Genomic DNA, 12,964 nt, shown 5'->3' with positions numbered 1-12,964 from the left:
CACACACGCACAGACACACACACACAAACTGATAAATGCTCACAATGTTATTAAATTGATATGATAGTGTGACTGGTGATACAATTAAATGTAGTATGTGTATCTAAAGCCCAACAAATACCCCAAACTACATTAACTACATTATTGCTTATGTGTTTTGGTCTTTCTCTGTTAAATTGAAGTAACAATACAATAGGCTGATGTATTAATACAATAAAACCAGGTTTAATATTTTTAATATGACATAATCCTGCTGCCATAAACTCTGGTCTATTGACACCCACCTCTCTTGACCACCTTTAGCCAGCCTCACCCCTCTCTCGTGGCTCATGGCATGCACAGCCGCTGAGCTGCCCTAAATAGGTGCCACTGTAAATTGGAGACAGATGGAAACGAAGGTTCCCTGCAGAGTGGTTCCCCTGCAGCTGTGCTGTGTACCCGGTGCCAGGGAGTGCTGACAGCTCAGCAAGGGGGCACCCAGACAGCACGGTCTCCGTCTCACTCCCTCCATGGCGCACACACACACACACACACACACACACACACACTCGCAGGCTGTGCAAAGGTGCAAAGAGGAGGGGTGTTAGCTCTAATACCAGCCTCCAGGAATGTGAAAGTAGAGATTTAAGTGAATAGACAAGTGATAGACTGCTATAACACAACACATTTCAACTGCTCTATAGCAACCAAACAAACAGACAGACAGACTAACACATACAGACCAATACATTAAACATTAGCCCTCTGCTCTCCAGGAAATTATAATTGGGAATGGGAAATAAAGTGAAAGTGTAAAGTGGTTGCCATTGTAGAGTCTACCAATTTGACTATATAGCACTATTACATGAGTATTGGTTGAACATTTTGGGAACTATGCTTGTTCTGATGAAAGAAAGTGTCTTGCCAATGGTTACATGAGATGGTTGATACCACTATCTTATCCATCTAAAGCCAGCCAGCAGCAGGTTAGCGTAGCTTAGCATGAAAACCAGGGGAAAATAGTCCTCTGTCCTCAGTCAGGCTAATTCTTTGCTAGGACCCCTGAGTCCGTTTCAATGTTAAGAACCAAAGCCCTCATGATGATTCAAGATACTGACACATTCAAGAAACTCCATGTCCTCATAGCTAAGAAAGATTTCTTCTTCGAGCATGTGTGTGTGTGTGTGTGTGTGTGTGTGTGTGTGCGCGCGTGCGCGCGTGTGTGTGCATGCATATGTGAGCAAAAGAGCAAGGGAGGCCTTCAGAATTTACCTGCAGCTAATTAGCCTTGTCTAGCTGTCTGACATATTGTGTTCAGGGTCATGTATATTTCATGAGAGGAGGCTTCCTGTAAAGGTCATTGTGGAATTTTCAAATGAAGAGACACCTGCTTTATTCATCACATATAATTGTATGAATTATCAAACTCTTTGCCTAAGTTTCAACACTCTCTGGGGGGAAATACAACAGTGGTTTGGAGCCACCCACTCTACTGAACACAATCATTCCTCGCAATTACAGCGCACCGAAAATGACTATTCATGTAACATTGTTGGAATCATCAGAGTGGTTTCTTACAATAATTACTACTGCCACTGCCGTTATATTGAATTGTTTTTTGTGTGCAAGTGTGTTCATGTGGGTGTCAATTTGTGCTGAGAGAAAGAAATAGAGGGAGAATGTCAGGGTGCCCCTGCTCATTAGAGCTGTATTTTACACATAGAAGGGAGTCCTGGGAGTACTTCTGTTTGATCTGCTTTGCATAAACCAATCCAATCTAACCCAGCTTGTGAAGAAAAATCAATTAAATTCTCCTTAATTGGACTGACAGTGCACTCCAAAATACAACAGCAATCAATATTAAAGATGAAAAATGAAGCCAAAGGCCATCTCACTTCATTGATTTACACTGAGAGGAGGAGGGATCTCGATATTATTGCCGCATAGGAATATGAGCTATTGAGCTCCATAATGTTGTTATTGTCTCAGTATTGAAATGGGTAGGCTGGAAGTGAGCATGGGCTGACAGCGCCAATTAAAGTTCACTGATCTGTAAACAGACCTGGGTCAAATTGTATTTGCAAATTCTTTCTGTGCTTTGTTTATTCTCCTTGAGTACCATATGGTTGAAGGAAGCATCGTTGGGCAGACACTCAAACAACTCAAATTCTATATTCTTTCTTGGAAAACTTGTCTTCTGTGTTGGGCAAGTTACATTAAAAATATCATGGATTATTTGCTATCAAATACTAATTGAAAACTTAATACTATTATTACTAAACAAATTTTTCTGAAAAATCGGAATGCTTTTTATTTCATTTTTCTGCATCCTCGTCTCCCACCGCTGTATAAAACCACCGTTGTGTTGCTCATGTCCCCTACATGTTGGCTCCAAAAGCTGGCAGATGGATAGACACCCAGATGTGCACTAATCAGCAGACAGATGGATTGACCAACCATCAAAAGACAAGGCAGATGTTCAGATAGTGAGAGTGAGATGAAAATACACTTTTGGGTTGCGGAGGACCCAAAACATGAAACATGAACATGTCCTTTAATATCCCAGAGGGGTACACTACATGATGTTTATCCAATCGCGATGTAAAAAGTACTGCATTAAGGGTAAATCCAGGTGAACACCTCGTTTCACCTGCATGCTATTGAAATTTTGATCTTGTCTTGAGAATGATACACTTTGTGGAGCAGCATGAAAGATGCAGCACAGTGAAGTATACAGACAAATTATGGAGGACAAGTTTGAGATTTCAATGTGATTCTGAATCCAAATACTTCTATTTACAAAGTATTTTAAATAATATATGTCCATCTGATCTCAATCTTAAAATAATATCTCATTGAGTAACTTTGTGTTACTTTTACTTTTTAGGAAATTGACTTTGATCAACTCAACATTTCAACATTCCTTCTTATGCTCCATGTTGACACCTAAATACAAACGAGATGAAACGTGTCATGGTCACATGGTTGTCATTGTCCTATCGATTGGATGGCATCAAGAGGGCGGGTCTTATCTAACATGAGCCTGTCGGTGGCAAAAGAGAAGGAGAAAAAAAAATCTGTGCTTCAGAGTAGTGAGAAACTCCTTTTGTTGGATGATGGACAATCAATAATAACCCTCAGCCCTGAAGTACTTTGGTTGAGTGTCTTCCGCGTCTACATGTTAACCCAAATGAACTGAAACCAACACCAAGATGTAGACTGGCCCCACCACTCAGTCAAGGAAGGCAGCACTGCAAGATGCATCCAACTCACCGCACTGCTGATGCACGCTTTGGGACAGGAGCCAATAACACTCACTATATGTTGGGGCCTGTACAGTAAGTAGCTGGTATCTGCAAGTCTTTATCAGCTTGTGTGTGTCAAAAATTGATGCAGATTCAGTCCAAATGAGGCAAATTGAGGTGAAGATGCCTCTGCAACTATCACACACAACCACTTATCTGGACATAAAGAGACAAGAAAGAAAAGGAAAATCTGGTGGTAAAAATAAAAATAACAGTAAGAACATGTTTTAAGATCAGCTCAAATCTAGCTGCCTCACATTCACACAGATGCTCTGAGATCCTCTGAGATTGTGAATCTGCATCTGCATTCTTTAGCACCTCCCAGTTTAAAAAATATATATATTATTGTTGCCTGTTGTGATATTCATGGCCATTAGTGCTCAGAAAGGGAAAGCGCCCTTCAATGTCAACAGGCTTGCAGCCCCACAAGCCCACTCTCTCCACCTCTCGCTGTCCTCTCCTGCCTGTCAGCTTATCAGGACCCTGGCAGACACTCTGATCAGGGTTGCTAAGCGCTGCTCGTCTGTTTGTTTGCTCCTTATCCCACCTTGTGGCATGGCACGCGGCACAGTGCGCCCCGAGCCCCTCAGTGTACCCTGCATGGAGAGAGATAAAACAAAAAAACTGCCATGAAGATTGCAGTTAGAGAAGAGGCAATCATCACTGGAGGAATCTGAGTGTCCTTCCCAGAGGAGAGGAGATGGGAGGAGAGGAGAGGAGGAGAGAGGAGAGGAGAGGAGATGGGAGGAGAGGAGAGGAGGAGAGGAGAGGAGGGGAGAGGAGGAGAGAGGAGACATTTGAATGTCACACACAAAAAAAAGTGTTAAGCTACAGTATGTCACCTGTCACAGGTGTGCCCGTTAATTGTCTGAACGCTTTAACTGACTGATTGTCTGCCAAGCCCAGTTCCTGTCTGTTTTAGTCGTATTCGCCTACAGGTCGGGATGCACTTAAAAGCTGGTGTACACAGCTGCCTGGTGATAGTAAGGTACGGCAGCGGGAGAGAGGAGAACTTGTTTAAAGGGGATCATCCCTTTGAGGCTTTCACCACATCTGGTGGCTTTGGGCGGCTAACATTTTTACAATATGATTTCCCTTAAATTCTTTATTGCCTGATGTTGCGGAGACATTTATATCGCTAAGTGCTCTGAAACAGTTGTTCTCGAAAAAGTTGTACATGCAACGCTGAGATCCAAGCAGAGCCTCCATACGTTGTTGTTGAGAGAAAGTGAAAATAAGTTAACCAAAATGATTCCTCTCTTGTAAGGGAGTTCCAGTGCATGTGGGATTTGTTTAATGCCTTTTGCTGCATGTCTACCTTTATAAGCAGTGCGTTTCTTGATCAAGACAAACTAGCAGAAAATGAACACAGAGTCCGATCTATTTATTTTTAGTTTTTTTTGCAAGGATTAAATCAAATTGCTGTCTGCTTGTCTGAGCAGGCTTACCTCTCTTAATGAAATACTAGATTGGTTTTAGTTTTTTTTTGTGTGTATCTAGGCAAGATAAAAAAAAAAGAAAAGAGAGTTTTTGAAATACACTTTGCAGCAATTTCCCCACCACTCCTTGATGATAAAATAAGTCTCTTTAGTGTCCAAAAAGGACTCATCTGAGTGTTTGCTAATCTGCCACATCGACGGTAGAGGCTCGGTTCCGCTCATAAACAAATACTCATGAAGCGCAATCTCCAATATTAAAGCCACACATCTTCCCAGAGTTTAGGAAGTGTCTGAACACGTGACATCCTCCATGCTATCTGCCTCATTATGTATGTAATATCTGTATGAAAGTCCTCCCCTAGTTCTCAGCTATTTACTTATAAACCCAACTTTGTGTCATGGTGAAGGTCAGAAGCAGAAACAGGACAAAAAGATATACAGTAAAGAGACAGACAGTAAAAAAAAAAAAAAAGAGCAAGATAGGCATAGCCAAACAGAGCAAGAGAAACAGAAAGAGGAAGAGGGAGAGGAGGAGGAGGCAGTGAGTAAATAGTCAGCGGCTCTAATAGGAATATCAAGCCAGTGAAAGGTAAACAGGCTTCTCCAGGCAGATACAAAGGGAATGTGGCGGCTTTGAGAGCGCTGGAGTGCCGGCACGCCACTGTGGCACTGCGATAACGGCCACAGGCCCGCCTGCATCCCAGAGATAAGGCCGAGCACTGGCATGTGTCGCCCCTGATCCCAATTTCACAGTCAATATTCATCCAGCCCGACAAACAAGCAACATTTAAGATAAAAAATAAATATAGAGTCCTTCTGCTATTACCTCCTGTTTATTAATCTGCACACAGCACCCACTGCCTTTTAAACAGTAGTAAACACCCAGCCCTCCCCACCACACCCTCTCTCTCTCTCTCTCTCTCCCTCCTGCTTCCATCAGACCCCCCCCTCCCAACTCCTTCCAGGCACTCCACTCCTCCTCCCAATCCTCTCTTCCCCTGTCTCCCCGCACATCTGGGGATTTGCATGGCTTCACTTATTCTGCGTTTGCCACAGCTGTGTGTGTCTCTGCATTCGTGTGTGAGTCTGTGTGGGTTGAGCACACCTGCGTTTGCATGATCTTCTTCCCAGATATCTTTTAGACATGAGTGCCACTAAATGTGCACGTATTCCTACTTTCTTCACTCTCTGCAATAGATGTTTTTCCGAGTGTGTTTTAAACATCTTTCGTTTTACCCAGCTGTAAACTTGAATCCTTGTCCGTCTCCCTCTCAACTTTCTCCTTCCCTCACCTGGCAACCACCTTCTAACAATTCTAACAAGTAACTCATGCTGGTATTCACTCATAAAATCCTCAATTTCTTCAAGAAATTAAGCAGTTCCACAGCAAAGGTTTGACAAAGTAGTATTCAAATAGTTACCAACTGATTGGTAGATTCGTGAAATTATCTTTTCCAGTTGAAAATCTAAAAATAAAGTAAAACACAGGACTGAATGACCTGCTAAGATTGATATTATTTTGCAACGCGGGCCTCAAGCTGCAGCTGATGGGCCAGCTGGGCTCTGATTACCATCTGCAACAATCACAGAGAGGAGTTAACCAAGAGCTAAGCAGAGCTACTTGGCCTACAGCTTGTTTTATTCCTTTTGCTGGAGTAAGCACAGAGCTCTCTTCAATTAGCTCCATTAGTTTGGTGACACAGAGCAGTGAGAAAAGGCAACAGCGCGGTGAGATATATAGCCTTACGTAAGCCAGGATTTGACACATGGTTCATGTTAGTCACATTACTGCAGCCAGTTGTACAGTCGATTTCAAAGTTAAAGGCAGGGACATTACATTGAGCCTGTTCCATTATTTGCTGGCAGCTGGACTATAATCATACTTATCAGTGCTCTTTATTGCTCCCTGAGCACCAATCCTCACCTCCCCTATCATACTGGCCATTACACCTGACCTGCTTCATCACAGCTCACTCACTCTTGCTATCCCTTCTCTGTGGCCTTCTCCTGCCCTTCCTTTCTCTCCCTGGTACAGACCTGCCCATGCCTGGCCAGCTGGCCATATCCCTTTAAATCTGGCCAGGGTTGACTGGGCTGTCTCCAGGAGATTACTGCACACTCTCTTAGGCTCCACAGATGGGAGAGGCAGGCTGCCAGCTGGCACAGGGACACCCGCTATGCCCACTGGAGACTGGCCAACAGGCCTGGCTCTCTGCTCAATACTCGGCTCATTCACGCTCCTTTTAGCTAGCCACTTCCTGCTCTTACATTTCTCTGCCCACCCCCTGTTGCTCTTTTCATCAGAAATAGGAATCGCACCACATAAAGTAAAAAATAGTGTAATTCCTGCATTTAAAGTTTAATTTAAGGATAATTACGTTTTTATTATTATTATGTAAGATTATTATTATAGGGAATAATCAGAACATCTTACTCCGATGAAGTAATGCTGTTAATCATTTGCTGCTGCATCACGTTAAATGCTTTCATTACAATAGCACTAATATATCTCCAGATACTGTTACGTGGTTCTGTCCGTTGATGTGCAGAGACTCCCTCACGTTGGTACAAATTCTTTCTCTGAAATGTAAAAAAACATAAAACCCTAAAATGTTTTTACTTAAGTATTGTACACATACATAGTACTTGGATGAATGTACCTTTCACTCCTGCTCATACTACCTCTCTTTTTTACAAAAATGTTACAGCTGACATTCCTCTTTCTTTCAATGACTTTCTCTCCCCTCTTCTCTCCTCTCCTCACACACACACACACACACACACTCACACACACACATACACACACACACACACACACACACACTCACACACATGCAAACACACTCCTTATCTCTCTGGCCCCCATTTTTAGAGAGCAGAGGAGAGAAAGGTGGGGACTCAGGGTTATTGAAAGGTGTCACATGTGCAGATGTGATAAGGGTGCCAGGTAGAGATAACCAACCACCCTTCATCACTATGTAACAACACACAGGCTGTCCTCTTGAGTTAAAACAGAGCACACACACACGCACACACACACACACACACACACACACACACACACACACACACACACACACACACACTGACATGTATATAATGTACCAGGGTAGGACAAGTTCATTATCCCTGTGTGTGGTGGCATGATAAGGCCTAGATCTCCTGAAATAGCTATGCTATTGAGCTAAGACCTTCCACTGCTCAATAGAGGGAAAAAAAGAACCCGAGGTAGAATATATATCATTATCCTCTCTGCTCTGTTATCTGTCACCTTCCATTACAAGGGAATAAGGCGCTTACGTCCCAGAGGTAAACAGCGATCAGGAAATATGTTTTCTGATGTACTGCGGACACACTGTTGTACATCATGCCGTAATGATGCCGTTGTCCCTGGTTACATGCACCTCCTGCTGTATTTCCTGAGCCAGCTGAGCTATCCCTTTGCCACTGTTGGCACTTTCCGCATGCGGACCAGCCGTGGGGAATATGTCAAGTGCACCAAAGCAGGGGACAGCACTGTCAAAACGGCCTTCTCGCTGCTGCTGCAGACAGTAATATGATGTGAAAATCTATTTTTAGATCACGCACGATTCTCTCCAGTTAAACCTGGTTGGGATTGTGTTTTACTTCTTCTGTCTTTACACACACAGAGTCCAGTTTTGGTGTCTCAAGGAGCGGCATCATGCATGCTTACATGTGTAATGTTCTGCGTTTATGCCCAGAAGTTTAGCCCAGAATGGCCTGAGCTGCCCGAGAGGATATGTGCAGAAACTTTTCTCCCTAGCCTTCTGCCGGACCACCTGCTGAGCACTGAGATGATTACAGTGCGAGATTGCTGTGCCAGATTACTGTGACCCCAAAGACCCTTCCAGATGGACACACACACACACACACACACACACACACACACACACACACACACACACACACACACACACACACAGACACGGACACACAGATAACACCTGGCTTCTCATTTTAGGACACTATCTTGCAACCATAGCTGATTGTGTTGATTTTGTACACTGCATACAGTAGATACTTACAAATACTCATGTGTCAGGGATAGAGGTGTAACGATTCATTCGATTAATCGATGAATCGATTGTCAGTCCTATAGATTCTACTAAATCGATCTGCTACAATAAATAAATAGAATGAATCGTTTTGGCTTCACCAATAATCGATATAAATGCATTTAATTTAATGTTTTAATACGTTTAACACACTCTCTCCCCTGCCAGCATGTAGTCTACTGAAAATGTTAAAAATAACCAAGCATATTTTAATTACATTTTTGTATTCAGCATAAAATATTATGTAGGTTTACTTTTTTATAGAATAAATATGTTATTTTTTCACCTTTCAGAAGAATACAGATAGTCTCACTCGCATTATTGCATGTTTATTTAATGGATATAGAATTTTGTTTACAAGTTACTGAATCGAATCGTGGTTTACAAAATCGAATCGAATCGTTACAAAAAAAAAATCGTCCTTGAATCGAATCGCCAACTACTGTGTCGTTAATCAAAAATAATCGCTGTGAAGCCAAAGATTCACACCCCTAGTCAGGGAAGATATTAGTTGTCAGATGATCATACAGGTTTTAGGGTTTTAAACAAGCCAACTGTTAACTCTTCCTTTGGACGGTAGAAAGAGTGTCAGAAATGTTTGTAATAATCCTTTATTCCACAGGAAAATCTTGCACACAACTGCAAAAAGTACAGCAAATCAAAGTTAAAGCATTTAATGCTTTTATAAACTGTATTGGCTTTACATTTACATCGGTAACTTCGGTTCATTATTTTACCCATCACATTTGTTTTCACCTCCAAAAAGGTTTGGCGGATGTCTGACTGCTTGTCTTTGCCATGGCTTCTTCTCCTTTCATAATGTTGATAATGCTGCAAAGGACATTTTGACTGTAGGGAAATCACAGGTGTTGCTATTATAATGTATTATTATAATAAATAATATAAAATCATTATTATATATAGTAATAATACTGTATACAGTTACAATTACAACTGTGCCTGGCACAATCTTAATCGGCGCTTAACGCTAAACAAAGAGGTGAACTTGCATGTGAATCATATGAGAAGTTTCTCAAAGTTCTTGTTCCTTTTATATCCATAAATAGTATTTTCAATTCCCTGTGAAAACCATGAAAGGCAAACAAGTTCAGAAACCGAACTATGACCCACACACGCACCCATACAGACAGCTATCCAATAGCACACACACACACACACACACACCGAGTGCCACAGCTACAAGAAGTGAAAATGATTCTACCTCAAACCACTGACTGTCTTCTGGCCTTCTTTGAAGCAAAGTCTTGGATTAAGTCCTCGGACCGTATCCCGGACGTGTTCCGACTAAATGGCCGTGAGTGAAGCATGTTCAGGCGTCTCTGTGTCATCTTTGTCCTTAGTTCGTCCTTAATCCAGATGTGTAAAAACATTTATTTTTATTTCACTGTGTTTCTATAATCTTAGTGATGGTAAAAACATGCAGTCTATCCCTTTATACTGCTTCTCGAACACGGAGTAGAGTAGGACTAAATTTCCCGTTTTGCGATAGTTTTGTTTAAATTAATACTGTTCATATATTAATTCTGTAACTCGTGTATTATATTGTTTAAAAAAATATTCTATGGTCTTTAAAAATGATTAAGGTTTAGTTTTTCCTGTTTAGTAAAAACGATTGTTTATTTCCGCGGGAGGAAGTCTCTAGAAGTTCCCCGGAACAGAGAAGAGCGGCTGTGTTTTTCCTCGGCAGAGAAAGAAGTCAATGTGTGGAGACTCAAACTTAACGTTGGCCCAGATATTGCACTGAGAGACAGGTCAGAGGACTATTTTCACGTATCGTTTTCTCGAGCTGCGACAGCGTGGTCTCCGTCACTAGCTCCGACATTAGCTCTGTTGTGAGTTAGCCCGGTGGCAGAGAGCTAGCCTGCTTCACAACACGGACACGAGGAAGTCTCTATTCAACGTTCGTGCGGGTCTTGAGGACGGAGCGGACGGCGGACGAGGTACAGCAGAGAACGAGAACGTGTTGCTGGTAGCCCGGGCTACGGGAGTCGTCACGCGGGGCTGTCTGGACATCGCTCGGCCTGGCTGGCTAACGCCATATTGCATCTGCGACGGGAGGTTGCGTGAGTACTTGACATTGGCACGGGAATCTAGTGCTGAAGCGAGGGATGGGACTGTGTTAAACCAGACAAAGTTATATATATATAGGTTTCAAAGTTATATATATATATATATATATATAGTAGTAGTAGTATAGTGGACTCAAAGTATCCCACAACATCCTGAGACCGATCATTAACTGAGCAGTATAGCATCAGGCATTGCATAAATGGCCGATGGACGATAGTAGAAAGAGAAGCACGATTGAGACAGATCCATGAGTTGTGACATAAGTTGTGAAATAATTTATTTATTGTAAGTATAGCACCGCATCATAGCACAGACAGTCACAACGTACTTTGATTTTATTTATTAATTCGGAAAAATATGCTTATTGCCCCCACATTGACAACAGGAGGGTATATAGCTCCCTTTGTTCTTAACTTTATACTTACTTAATAAAAGCCCTAGATAAATACAGTATGGCTACATGGCATCACTGGGGAATCAGGGGAAATTACAACAAATTAGCTCACAATATGTATTTATTACAAAATATACGCCGCTGGTTTTTATTATGGATGGTCCACCAGCCACCATTGATCTGGCACATTTTAATTGTGCAACAGCAGTGACATAATTAAGGGTGCAGAGAAAATTACTAGTGTCCGAAAGTTTTTTTTTCTTTCATTTTACAGCTATAACTCACTATATAGTACTCTACAAAGTATTCCCTGGATAGTGAAAAGTAATGAATGAGTGAGTGATTTCAGACAAAAACAAGGTCTATATTCTTTATGTCAAATTCAACATGCATTTCCTTCCCAGAATAATGTGACACCAAGGACTAAATATGTTTCCCATAAAGTCTGTTATTGTCTACAGCAGCATTAATGCGATATAATTCAAATGTATCAATATTCACAACAACAAAACAGATGGAAGCTCAGAAATTTGGACCAATTCCTTCCGCTTATTTGTGTCAGTGATACTAGCTGACTATGGACCCAAAACATCAGCAAATTCACATGTGAAAAGCCGGAGCCTATATGTAAATTGAATAGAGAGGGAAAAAAAGAAGAGAAACGGAGGAAGAAGTGTTAACTGGCATGACAGTGCATCACTTTGCATCATGTGTGACAGACTGTCATTACGCTTCACATCCAACTGCACATCTCTCTTTACCAGACTGTGGACGTCACATGATATCAGTGAAATGGAGAAGTTAACTTGAGGGTCTGTCCCCTTCCTGCCTCTCCATATACTCTGCCCCTCCAACCCCCCCCCCACATCTCTCCAACCTCACACCACCCACCACCACCGCCGCCCCTCTCCTCTCCTGCCATGTTTGCAAGAGTGAGGGCTTTGGAGGGTGGCACTCTGATGGCGTGAAGCCAGATGGCAGCCACAAGGCAGGCGACGTGGCGCGGAGCGACGAGGGTGCACACGCACACACACACCCGCACACAATCACTCGCTCACACTTTCTCTCCTTAATGAACAACCATGAATTATTCATCACACTTGCGCAGACACACGCCTCTCGCAGGGCACATACACAGCTCCTGTCAGCAACAGAAGGCTCTGCGACTTCTCTCTATTTTATTATCATTTCTCTAGGCATTTTCCTTGGTTGTAAAGGAATACCAGGTGGTGCTCGACCCCTCAAACTATCAACTCCTCCTCCTTCCTCCCTCCCATTTCCTTCTCCGTACGCCCTATCCCTCGTTCTCCCCCTTCATCTAAGTCCTTGTCATCCTCTCTCAGTCTGTTTTTCTGTTTCTCTCATTGCCTCTTGCCTTCTCTCCTGCACTTGCTTCTCTTGCCTTCTCTCCTGCACTTGCTTCCCCTCTTTTCAGCTCATCATGAGTAGGTTGCATTACAGGTCTATACCGAGAAAGAGAGTGCAGAAAAGCAAACGAGTGATAGATATATTGAAGGGTAGCTGAGAAGAATTCACATGGGTGAAATACCTGCAAGGCCACTTCTTCTCGTTCCTCCTCAGCAGCTCCCAGAGGGGTTCATTGTCCTAACTCACTCAGTCAAATTAAAGGTTGAGAAGTTCATTGTCACACAAACAAGGTTGCTTAGTATCAGTGTTTGA

Source organism: Eutrigla gurnardus (genome assembly GCF_963514095.1).
Source record: "Eutrigla gurnardus genome assembly, chromosome: 1".
Lineage (NCBI taxonomy): Eukaryota > Metazoa > Chordata > Actinopteri > Perciformes > Triglidae > Eutrigla > Eutrigla gurnardus.
This window is presented reverse-complemented; position numbering follows the sequence as displayed.